This window comes from Pteronotus mesoamericanus, unplaced genomic scaffold (assembly GCF_021234165.1).
Source record: "Pteronotus mesoamericanus isolate MK-2021 breed Mesoamerican mustached bat unplaced genomic scaffold, CSHL_Meso_final contig_171, whole genome shotgun sequence".
Classification (NCBI taxonomy): domain Eukaryota; kingdom Metazoa; phylum Chordata; class Mammalia; order Chiroptera; family Mormoopidae; genus Pteronotus; species Pteronotus mesoamericanus.
This window is the reverse complement of record NW_026555070.1, coordinates 779,860-793,012: the sequence shown is the minus strand read 5'-3', so window position 1 is coordinate 793,012 and position 13,153 is coordinate 779,860. Positions and strand designations below refer to the sequence as shown.

The 13,153-nt window shown below is 41.9% G+C and overlaps 1 protein-coding gene and 1 non-coding gene across 3 annotated transcripts in view; both read right to left on the bottom strand.

Annotated features, from left to right (window-relative positions):
- The window catches only part of CANX (calnexin), a 33,829-nt gene extending 21,463 nt beyond the window's left edge, over window positions 1-12,366 (bottom strand). Inside the window, exon 1 of one of the 2 annotated variants that reach the window (XM_054566270.1) lies at window positions 12,185-12,366. The gene's annotated coding sequence lies outside the window, so the exon portion shown is untranslated. The remainder of the gene's footprint in view (window positions 1-12,184) is intronic. The other variant, XM_054566271.1, reaches the window with a different exon arrangement.
- Window positions 7,979-8,082, bottom strand: LOC129065015 (U6 spliceosomal RNA). The gene has a single exon (XR_008528550.1). It is a non-coding gene; the product is annotated as a U6 spliceosomal RNA (small nuclear RNA).
- Window positions 12,367-13,153: the final 787 nt, after the last annotated feature.

The following is a 13,153-nucleotide window of genomic DNA, read 5'->3' as shown; positions in this document are numbered from 1 at the left end:
ACTGCACTGTTATGCTACTAGAAAAAAAAAAAACAGAAAATGTAGCTGATTGTAGGTTTGACAATAAGCTTTTTAATACAACATAAAAAGCAAGATACATGAAAGAAAAAATTAGACTTTATTAAAACTAAAAACATCAACTTTGCTAAAGACACGTAGGAGAATTAAATGACAAATCAGACTAGGAGAAAACATTTGCAAAATATTATCTGATAAAATAAAAAACCAAACCATCCACTTAAAAAAATGGGCAGACACCCTCACTAGTGTGCCTCAGCAGAATGAGCGTCAGCCTGCAAACGGAACCAAAAGGTCGCTAGTTCGATTCCAGTCAGGGCACAGGCCTGGGTTGTGGGCCAGGTCCCCAGTTGGAGGCGTGTGAGAGGCAACCCAATCAATGTATCTCTCATACACTGACGTTTCTTTCCCTTTCTCCCTCCCTTCCCCTCTCACTAGAAGTTAATAAAATCTTTTTTAAAAAATGGGCAAAGGCTCTGAACAGAGACTTCATCAAAGAGGCTATTCAGATGGCAAATAAGCATATGAAACAGTTTTCAACATCATTTACCATTACAATAACTACAAATTAAAATGAGGTACCATGATATACCTGTTAGAATAGCTAAATTTAAAAAAAAAAAAAAAACTGGCAAGGATGTGAAGCAAGAGAAACTCTCATTTTGTTGCTAGTGAAAGTGCAAAATAGTACAGCCACTTTGGAAGATAGTTTGGCAATTTCTTACAAAGCCAAACCTAGTCTTGCCATATGATTCAGTAATCATGCTCCTAGGTTGTTACCTCACTGATCTGAAAGCTTACAAATGTACAAAAACTTGCGTGCAAATGTTTATAGCAGCTTTATCCATAATCACCCAAAACTTGAAGAATAAATCCCAGTGTTCAATAGGTCAATAAACAAACAAACTACAACACCCACACAATGGAATATTGTTCAGCAATGAAAAGAAATGAGCTACCAAGCCACAAAGAGACTTAGATGAATTTTAAATACATATTGCTAAGTGGAAGAAGCAAATTTGAAAAGGCAACATGCTGTATAATTCCAATTATATGACATTTATATGTAAAATGTCATATAAAACTTGCCTGAAAAAGGCAAGTTTTACATACAGTAAAAAGATGAGAGGTTTGCGGGGCTGGGGGTCAGACTGACTAGGTAAGCACAGCGAAACTATACTCTATGCTATATATGGATACATGACACTATGCATTTGTCAAAACCTGTAAAACTTCACAGTACAAAAAGCAAATCGTAATGTATGAAAAATTTCAGAAATCATCTAGGCAGTTGAGTGAGCCAATGATAGCAAGCAGGATGTAATGAAACAATCTAATGTATTATAGATGTATGAAACAACTTCATTCAAGAGGATGGAGAAAAAGGCACTGAGCAAAGTCACTTTGGAAGTGATTGCAGTCACTTCCTAGTGAAACTAGTAAAACTAGACCTTACAGAAGCACTCTTCTTAGTTGGTAAACTGTTTCTCACAGGTATGCAGACTGACAATCCTGATGCCACTGTATATGTATACTGGAACTGAACAATGAAGTAAAGGGCTGGTGGATGGTGGCAGCCACTGTAAAGCTGGTTACGGGAATTTACAGAGAAGCAAGGGAAAGGGGCCAGGATAATCCACAGGGTAATGGGCAGAAGTGGAGATATCAGTATGATCTCATGTTTAGCTAATATACAGAGGTTCCATACAGAAATATTTATAGTTAGGTGTAAACATACCACTTAATCTACACACGTGTTATTTCCTTGTTCTGTCAGCTGAGAAGGCCTGAAGAAACTACACCCCAGTAACAATAAATACACCTCATACTAACCTTGGTTTCTAGTATCTCCAAAAGGAAATGGCTCCTTGAAGAAATGACTGATTCTAGTGTAAGAACAGAAAACACACAAGACGAGCCAGGAGCACGTTGTAGTGCGAGAAGGGAAAGATGTGTTCAAAACAGAAAACAAAAACACAACACCCACAGCGATGGGGGTTGTTTGAAGGGGGCACAACAAAGAGCTCTCAAAGGCCAGAGCTGGAACAGCAGGCGCAACAAAATGTTATTAGACTATGCCAAAAGTGTAAAATAAATGCCCCATGAACCTATACTGATAAAAATGGACTGAGTAAGTAAATAAATGGGAGAGAAGAGACAGACTTCCCATGCACAAACATCCCAAGTAATTTTTGTAGGTAACTCCATCCTCAAGGAGGTGGAGTGTAACTCCCCTCTCTGTAAGCGTGGGCTGAACACAGCAACTTCCTTCCCAACAGGCCAGACATATGGAAAGGGGGAAGAATAGATTAACTTTACACTGGAGAAACCTGGCAAACACACCTCAGCAAGGTGATCAAGGTCAGCATCAACAGATAGGTCATGTTGATAGGTGCCCCTGCCACAACATGATGTACTTTAACCTCTGTGGTCCTCCTCCCGAAAAATCCGTATCCCCCTTCTAATCATGAGAAAAACATCAAGCAAGTCCCAACAGAGGGACATCCTACAAAATAACCTGACCAGCAGTCCTCAAAAACGTCAAAGGCATCAAAAACAAGGAAAGCCTAAAAACTTGTTGTAGCCAAGAGGAGCCTAAGGAGACATGACTAAAGTTAATGTGAGTCCTAGAAAAGGACAGTGGGTAAAAGCAAAGGAAATCTGAATTAAATGTGGACTTCAGTTAATAGTTATGTACCAGTGTTGGTTCATTAATTATAATGTACTATACTGATATAAGTTGTTAATAGCAGAAACTAGGTGTGGATGATATGGGAATGCTCTGTATTCTCTTTATAATTTGTATATTTAACTGTCCTAAAATTAGTTTAATTTTTAAAAAAAGGATGTTCCACAGTTATGCCTCAAATGGTTGATCTTCCTAACCCTCCAAAAAAAATCCTGGAGCTGAAATATTGAAAACTAGTCTTAACTGTCCTTTTTGAAAAGAAACCAAGATCCAGAAATTAGTTACTAGTTATTGGTTATTAGTTATCAGGATGAGAAGCCAAGTTTCCTATTTCCCACTACAAAGTACCCTACTTGGTATTCTGTACTGTGTTTTTCTTAAAGACATAAAATTATTTTCTACATATTTTAACGTTTAAGAGGATTTCATAAACTTGTCCCTTTTGAACTCTTCATTTGTCTTCACATCTATAGAACCATAATCACAGAGTGTACTTCTCTGTTGTCACACGCTGTTTTTAAAATTATCAATAGGAAATATATAACAAGTAGCTCAAAAATAAAGCAATAACGCTTAAAAAAAAAAAAAAAAGAAGAAGAAGAACAGAAAAAGCGTAAGTCCCTCCCAACTTCCCCCTGAGCCACAGAGCAGGTGGTCCCTAGCTAGATTAGGAATGGTCAGGAACAAAGGTGAATAAAGAAACAATCTTTAGCCCTGGCTGGTGTGGCTGAATGGACTGAGTGTTGGCCTGCGAACGGCCACTGGTTCGATTCCTGGTCAGAGCACATGCCTGGCTTGCAGGCCGGCCCTCAGTTGGGGGCGTGCAAGAGGCAACCAGTCAATGTTTCTCTCCCTCTTTTTCTCCCTCCCTCCCCTCTCTCTAAAAATGAATAAAACCTTTACTTTAAAAGAAAAAAAAAAAGAAAAGACCTTTAGACTGAATGGGACTTTCCTGTAGTGAGACACATTTGCCACATTTCCTATCTCTTCTATTTCACAGTCAATGCTCACTAAAATAAATTAGCTCCTCTACAGGCAAAGTTTCTTGCATTCCTGAATGCCACCGCAGTTCCCCTCAGACTTTTGTTGTTTGAAAGCAGAAAAATGAAGCACTTCATTTTCTGGTTTTCTTTTAGGAGCCATTTTCTCTCATAATTTTTAACGTTTGCAAGATTATTTCTTGACACGCTACAGCAGAGCCACTTTGCGCTAAGATGCAAATGCTGGGTTGATGTATCACTCATATAACTAGGTGTCTCAGTGCTATATAACTCTCTCATAATGGGCCCATTTAAATCATTGTCTCTGCCAAATCACAAGTTACTGTACTACAGACATGGACCTCCAGGAGAACCAGCAATTAAAAATCAAAACCAAGCACACAACAGTTACTAAGGTGTTGAATTATAATCTTGTATACCTGAAAATTATGTAATGTTATTAACCAATGTTACCCAAAGAAAGTTAACTTTAAAAAAACAATTATATTTGAATAAAACATGGACATTAGTTAATGATGTTACAATACTGATTCATTAATTGTACAAAATGGGTAATATGAGACATTAATACAGAGGAAACTGAATGTTATGGGAATATATGGGAATTCCATGTACTGGCTTCGTAAATTTTAATCTCACAACCCAGACATGTGCCCTGACCAGGAATCGAACCAGCGACCATTCACAGGCCAACACTCAGTCCACCAAGCCACACCAGCCAGGGCTGAAGATTGTTTCTTTATTCACCTTTGTTCCTGACCATTCCTAATCTAGGGACCACCTACTCTGTGGCTTGGGGGAAGTTGGGAGGGACGTACGCTGTTTCACCCACCACTAATTTTTCTGTAAATTAGAACTCTTCAAAAATAAAAAAGTTTTTTAATGTATTAAAAAAACAAACTACAAACATGATCTTTTAATATCTATAAGTCTGAGGTGGACAACTTTTCTCAAAAATGCCCTTAAGTTATAAGCAAATGTGAGTTTTGTGTGACTGTCTTATGATATCCCTTATGTAAGCAAAGACTAAGTCAATAAAACCAATTCTATGGGGGCCAACCTTCAACTACCAATTACTACTGATCTAGAACTTGACCTAAAGATAAAACTAGAAATGAACAGTCTGCATGTCCTTCAAATACTCATTCATAAATCTCTCAACTGGGCTTTTGATAAAAGCTGGGTGGCAGGTTCAAGACTGTCTTCTGGAGTAAAAGGAGAAAATCCATCTGAAGTCCCATAGCGTTTGCTGACAGTTCAATTCAATGTCATAAGCATCAACTAGGTATCAATCATCTTCCTAAAAATTGGTCTCTAACATGCAGAAGCTTAATCTAGATAGGGTATACATAAAGTCTGGGGAAAAAAATTTTTATGGATTAAAGGTGACCTTAATCTATATGACTGTAGTTATTTGCCCATGTTTTCATATATTATGCACAGACTGTATTATTAGTTCTATAAATCAAGGTTTTTTTGCAGGGGTGGGGGTTATGGTTAATATAAAAATAAACTCATTATAACCTATTTTTTAGCAATCTAACTTACAAAAAATGCACATAAGTTAGGTAGTACTACGTAAGACTCTCGCTAGTATTTTCCTTCTGTAAAAAACAATGACAAAAAAGTAAAAATTTCAAAAATGAGTAACTGACATAGATAAAACTGCACAAAACTATGTACACACAAGGGCATGTAATACCTGGTAAAATCTGAGTCTTGTCTATAGAGTGTACCAATAACTTCCTGCTTTTGCTATTGTACTATAGTTATGTAAAATGCCACCTTTGGAGGGAAGCTGGGTGACAGTCACAGGGACCTCTCTGGACTATTTTTGCAACTTCGTGTGGGTCTGCAATTATTTCAAAATTAACAGCTTTTTAAATATGTGTACACACACACACACATACACACACACACACACACACACACACACACACAATTAGTTCATTGAAGGCGGTTCTTTAAACTTAATCAAAGTTGTCTAGAAACTGGCTTTAAACTGACCTGGTCTTCTAAAGCAAAAACTACAAAAGAAGACTCAGAAATGTAAAATAGATTAGAAATCTGAACTTGAGGTAAAGTCTTTCTCCTTTCCTTTCAGTTAATTAGGGCTTTGTTTTTAGTAATCAGATATAATTATCTACCTATATCCAAGTCAGAGAATCTCTATCCTCTGGGATCACATGGAAAAATGTACACAAAACCAAGAAACAGGAGCCAATTACACACATATTTATAATAAACATTTCTGGCTAGCTTCCCAATTTCCCAAGGACAGAGCAAAAAGCTCAGCTCTCAGAATCTCAGGGTTAGGAGGATTCGAAGTTTCCTATTTTAAAACTGATGATTCACAAAGTTAATTCCTCATACACATGCAGTACAGTGGTGGTATAACCTGTCCCATCAGAGAACCTTGGGTTCCAGACTCTTGTGCTCCTCTGTAGCCTTGCTCAGCTTACTGAACTTCTAGGAAATCTTCTGTCCCTATGTTACAGATGTGGGTAAAAGCACTACTAACTCAAAGGCTTGTTGTGAAAATATAAATATATAATACAGTCTATCAGAATCCAGTGCTTTATAGGTATACCCAAATGGTTTGTTATTTGATATACCAAGTACAACCAGTTATTACATTTTCAACTCTCATACTGGACCAAAAGGTCTAATTTGCCTGCCTACGCCACCAACACATTTCCACAAAGCTGAATGTTACATAACAAGAAAAACTTGTTTTTCTCCAATTATAGTAATATAATTTCTTCTGTAACACACTTCCTTGCAGTGCTGCATATACAATCTTAACATTTGGATATGAAAATGTCCATGTTTGTCTGATTTTTTCTCCCTATCACCAGTTGTTTTTTTTATGAATTTGCCAAAAAATTTCTTTTTAAGATTTAATTTATTTTTAGAGAGAAGGTAAGGCAGGGAGAGAAACATCAGCGTGTGGCTGCCTCTTGAGTGCTCCTTTCTGGGTACCTGGCCCACAACCCAGGCATGCACCATTTGATTTTGCAGGCCAGCGCTCAGTCCACTGAGTCACACCATCTGGGGCCAAATTTTATTTTTGGTTAACGATAATTCTGTTCTCAGCATACATTCTTTAAAAAGTCCGTATTATTTTACTATACACATTTAATGACTGCATGAGACTATGAACACAAAATATTCTAATTAACAGAAACACGTTCTGCATAAAATTTTAGCAAATTCAGACTATTTAGATCAACTTTAGGTATGGGCAAACACTAAAGAAATATTCAATTTGCCACCTTTCAAAGGCAGGAACTTCACCCTTACTGAGGGGACCTATTAAAGAAAAAAAGAATTCTATTAAATATCTTTAGCCCTGGCTGGTAGGGCTCAGTGGATTGACTGCTGGCCTGAGAACTATAAGGGTCACTGGTTAGATTCCCCACATGGGCATATGCCTGGGTTACAGGCCAGGTGATACAAAAGGCAACCAATCAGTATTTCTCACTCACATCGATGTTTCTCTTTTTCCTTCCCTTCCTCTCTCTATAAAATGTTTTTAAAATTTTTTTAGAAGGTCTTTAAAACAAATGAAGACTCAAATTATTTGAGGTTATTAAATTTCAGTTTTTACACTTTATCTTTTCAAGTTAGGTCTACTTTTGTAACTATTATCCTGAGATACTGGTCTACAGTTTTCTTGTGAAGTGTTTGCCTGGCTTTGGTATCAGGGTAATGCTGGCCTCATAGAGTGAGTTGGGAAGTGTTCTCCCCTTTTCTATTTTGGGAAAAAATTTGTGTAGAATTGGTGTTTTCTTTCCTAAGTAGTTGGTAGAATTACCAGTGAAGCCATTTGGTACTGGGCTTTTCTTTGTGGGACTTTGTTTCTCAAAATAAATTAGGGACTTTCAACTCTTAATTCCTTTAACCCAGAAGAAATTAAAGAGAGGATCACAAATCCCAGGTAAGGGATTTCTTTGTCCCTAAATCAGATTGAGTAAGTTCTTTTCTATTCCTGATTTGCTGAGTGTCTCTATCATGAAAGGGTACTGAATTTTGTCAAATTCTGTCTACTGAGATGATCATGTGGTTTTTGTCCTTTATTAATGTGGTATATAACATTTATTACTGTATGTTGAACCAACCTTGCATTCACAGGAAAAATCCCCATTTGTCCTGATGAATAAATCCTTTTTATACATTGCTGGATTCTATTTGCTAGTACTGAGTATTTTTGCATGTTTTCAGAAGAGATTCTAGTCTGTGGTTTCCATTTCTTGTACATTTTCCTTAAAAAAATATGGAACACTTCACATATTTGTGTCATTCTTGTACAGGGACCTGCTACTGTTCTCTGTGTCACTCTGATTTTAGTATATATGGTGCTGAAGCGAGCACTCTTATATACTGTTTGTCTGGTTTTGGTCACAGGGTTTCATAAAATGAAAAATGGTCTCTCCTCTTCTATTTGTTTGGAAGAGTTTGTTAAGAATTGGTGTTAATTATCCCATTAAGTATTTAGTAGAATTTACCAGTGAAGCTATTTGGTTCTAAGGCTTTCTTTATGGACTTAGTCTCTTAAAAGCAATTAGTAAAGTCCAACTCTAATTCCTTTAATTTATGAGAACTTTGAAAGAGAAACAGAAGAAATGACCTAGCTAATGTTATTGGTTGTTTTTAAAAAGGTGATTTTTAAAGATTTTTTTTTTTGGTGGGGGGAAGAGGGAGAAAGAAAAACATTGATCGGTTGCATCTTGAATATGTGCACGCCCTCACCGGGGAACCCACAATCTAGGCATGTGCTCTGACCAGGAACTGAACCAGCGACCTTTTGCTTTGTGGGACGACGCCTAACCAAGGCACACCAGTCAGGGCTTAAAAAAGGTGATTTTTAAAAAGGCAATGTGTAATAAAAGCTGAAGCAGTCTTTCATGTAGCCTATTTATTCATCTTTCAATTTAAATTTTAAGTCTTACTAGGTTTAGATATGTTAGATTGTCTCATTTAATCCTCACAAGAACTCCAGGATGTTCTATCATTCCCATTTGACACAGCATGAATTTAAGAGAAGTTATACAAACTGTCCAAGGTCACAGTTAGACACATACAGTAGTGTTTATGAGCAGGAACTCAGAAGTCATAATCCCTCATCAACTACTTAATAACTTGGCATATTGGGTGAATTATTCAGGTCAGGGCCTCAGATTCACCTATAAAATGAGAATAACACTACTTTCTAGGGTTGTTGTAGAAACACCTGTAAACTTCTTAAAACGATGTCTGGCTTACAGTATGTGCTCAACATCAGCAGTGAGTCCTATTACTAGTTGTTGCCCAGTGCCACCTGTTCAAGTTTTAGTGGTTTTAAAACTCCTGAGTTTTAAAGCAAGTAAGAAAGTCTCGGATTGGAAAGGAAGCAGTCACAGATAAACCATTTTACTTTCTTGTGTACCTTCTGATTTTACTACTGATTTTATCTAGACAAAAAACAAAAGCACTTAAAGGGGGGGAAAACTAAATAAAATCCAACATGGTCTTTATTATAAATGCTCATCCATTTAAAAATGGATCCAGGGTGGTGAACACACAATACAATACACAGATGACATATTATAGAATGTACACCTGAAACCTATATAATTTTATTAACCAATATCACCCAATAAATGCAATAAAAATAAATGAATGAAATAATAACAGATTCATACTGCCTTTATAGTTTTGAATTGTTTTTCATTGACTAGAACATTAGAATCAATTTTGCCACAGCACCTTCTTTTTTGCTATGAACTACATAGGTTTAAGATGTTACTGTTCAAAATGTATTGGTAAGAATTCTTAATCCTTTTTTTTTAAAAAAATCTCCAAAAGAAAAAACCCCTCAAAATTAACCCTAACCAGAGTGGCTCAGTTGGTTCAGCATCATCCTGTAGAGCGAAGGGTTGCTGGTTTGATTCCCGGTCAGGAACCGGCCAGGTTGCAGGCCAGTCCCCAGTTGACCTGTGTGCGGGAGGCAACCCATCAATGTTTCTCTCACATCGATGTTTTCCTCCCCCTCTCTTCCTCCCTCTCCCTATAAATAAATAAAATGTAAAAAAGAAAAAGAAAAAAGAAAAAAAACAAACAAACCCTCCAAACTCCTGGACATGTACAACAGTGTGATGACTGCAAGGGAGAGAGGAGTGAGTAGAAGTGGAAGAGAGTATGGACGGGTGGGGGGAGGGGATACAACAGAAATAAATGTTAAAATAAATAATGCCCTGGCTGGTGTGGCTCAATGGACTGAGCGCCGGCATGTGAACCAAGAGAAGTCAGAGGTTTGATTCTCCATTGGGGCACGTGCCTGGGTTGTACACCAAGTCCCCAGTTGGGAGCCAACGAGGGGCAACAGATTCGTGTCTCTCTCGCACAATGATGTTTCTCTCCCTCTCTTTCTCTCTCCCATCCTCTCTCTCTAAAAGTAAATCAATAAAACTTTAAAAAATAAAAATATAATCTCCAAAAAAAATTTTCACAGCTAAGCTTGATTTAAATTAAGCTCAGTTAAGCTTAATTTAAAAGTGCATACGGTGGTGCAGTTAACAAAGCATTCAACCAGCACTTCCATAACAAAGTTCTACAGTAAACTATATAGATTACAACTATGCTCCCAGTTTTATTTTTCCCTAGTTGTGGTTATGAGCTGTCAATTTTACTTGCACAGTTCATTACACTATTATTTTACCATCCTATTTGTCCCTCCCAATAGCCCCCTGGATAAGGTATACAAGAGAATTCTCATTTCCATTTCAAAGATGTGGAAAGCGAAGTGGTCCCCAAGCTAGTTGCCTGCATTGGTGTTTACCAAATTTCCCTTCACCCCCTTACACTATTTGCAGGGCAAAGCGAACTCTAACTAAAAAGACGCAATAGCCAGATTGCCCAAACTACAGCACCGACTTCTGTCAAAACGTTCGCCCCCAGGGTCCTTGTAAGATAATGGGTGAGCTGGCACTGCTGCGTTAAGATAGCATGGTGGGAGGGGATGCTGCGCCCATTTTCAGACAGGTCAGAAAACCCGTGTGCTGCAGGACCCGTGCGCGCCCACCCACAGCTCCCCGCGGACTCGGGCGGATCCCGCGCCAGCGGGCCCGCCGCGCCCGGGCTGGAGCCGGGAGCCCTCCCCCAGGGCTCCTCACGCCCGCGCTAGTGTCAGGACAGCGAGCGGACTACAAGGCAGGGATGCTGCGCACGGTCCTCGCACACTGCTGGAAAAAACACTACGATACACAGTGCAATCTCTTTTAGAGATCAATACAACTTTTCTTTAAAATTAAAAAAAAAGCTTCATTAAAAAGTCAAGCAAAATGTTCCATTTCTAAAGAGATTCCTAAGAGTTCACCTTTGCCCTCGGCTCCGCCGAACGTCCCTCAACCCCCATTCCCTCGCGCCCAGCCCAGCGTGACCTCCTGGCCCCGGAAACAGGAGCGACCGGCCCCGAGCGTGGGGTGCCGGTCGCGGCGGGGCACCAGAGCATTCAGCCTGCAATTCATTGCGATCATTTCTTATCGTGCAGTTCAGATGTATCAGGCTGCCCTGTCCCATTTTATACACACCTCAACCTAATTCTGATAACTCCATCAGGTGCTATACCCATTATTAGGGGAGAACTGGAGGACCCAGAAGGTACGCCGGCGGCCCAAGTTCACAGTTCACACAGCAACAAATGGCGGATGAAGGCCGCGAACCACGGCCTTCACCGTAACCAAACCCAACCTTAACACCGAAAATGCCGAGCCCTCCACTACAACCCCAACGGATGGTAAAACCGGCCGCGTGACCTTGGGCCAGTCGCGGAGCAGCGGCCCGCCCACGGCGAGCTCGAGCGCCTTCCTGCCTTCCACGCCCGGAGAATTTCCGACGGGATTCCTCCCCGCCTCAGAACAGGTGAACATGTTAAGACCGAAGTTTTTCAATCACGGCGCGTTCTAGCACATTCTGCATCCTCTTCAGGGTGCTAGATGCCAGGCAGTCCTCGCTTTGCGGTTCCCTTTTCAAATACCGAACCCGTAAGGCTAATCCTAAAAATTCCCTCGACCCGGTATCCCCTTTCCCCACTCCTAGGGCATCGACTAGGCCCGGTTCCACTCCAGGCCTTTACCCGGTTTACTGCGGTCCACCTCGCGGCTGCCCGAGCAGCCAGCAAGAGGCCTCAGAAAACTCGAGAAGCAAAGCCACAGGCAGCGCTGCCTTTTCCTGAGGTCAACGGAGCGAGGCTCTAGGGCACCTGCCACGCCTCCCGACCCCAGCGGCGCGGCCTGGGCTAGGCTCCCCACCCGGGGCAGTCCAGGGTCGGGCCTCGCCCCTCACGCCCCGCGCGTGGGCCAGCGCCTGACCCCTCGAAACCCAGCCTGACCCCCTTGGCTCCGGAGCCGTCCGACCCCGCGGCCGCGGCGCCATGCACCCAGGCCCCTGGGGTCCTCACAGGCCCGAAGAAAAACGCAGGCCTCCCCCGTCTCACCTCGAGCCTTCAGGGGACCGCCGGTGGCGCCCTGGCCTCCCCCCGCCCGCACACCTGGCGCCTCGTTGCAGGGGAGACAGCGGCTGATGAAGCCCGACCGTCACGTGCCACAGAACCAAGAGGCCTAGGCTACCGCTGCCGCCCCGCGAGCTATCGAGCGCCGCCGCACGAAGTCCGGCCCTGCCTCCGCCCCTTGCTCGTGAGTAGCTACGGCCAGCGTAACGTCCCGCCCCCCCACGCCAGTTCCAGAATGCGGTTGGTCAATGTGGTCATCGCTCTAATCACCTTCCCATACGCCCCCTAGGGCTATTCTTCGTGGAGCGTGGGGATTGGCTGGGAGTGAGGCAGGAAGTACTTGTTGGTTGGGCGGGAGCAGACGAGGCGGGCCGCAGCGGATAGGGAACCTCAGGCGCGCGCACCCTAGGGCGGGGCCGGCGCGGCCGGCGCCGCCGGCGCCTCAGCACTTTTTTGACCTAGTGCCTTAATGGGCGGGTTGCCGGGCGTTTCATCCCAGCTCCTGGGGTTTTGAGCCCCATGTTGAGCCTTGGATTTTGAACCCTGGCCGGAGACCCTGCATCCTGTTCCCTTCGTTGTGAGGGCAAATGGCAAGCGGTAGAAGGGGTGGGAGGTCCGGCGTGCCATTGCGAAGCGCCAGTTCCGCTGGCTGCGAATGCTGGTCCCGGACAGGACGCTAGCAGAACCGGTACGGGCTCGCTCCGCCGAGCCCGGAGTCGCCTGCGCAACGCTGTGTAACCACCCGTTACCGTTCGTGCAGAGTCGCCGCCCTGGGCCTGCGGCTGCGACTTTACCCAATGTAAACTAGAGGTCAAAATACTGTAATCCAAGGTTTCTTTAACTTTCATTTTGTAATGCATGCTGAAGTAAGGTTAGACAAAAGGTCACAGAGACACGCTGACGACAGGAGTGAAAGAAAAGGATGGTGCCATGGAAAAAGAGTGCAAACACACC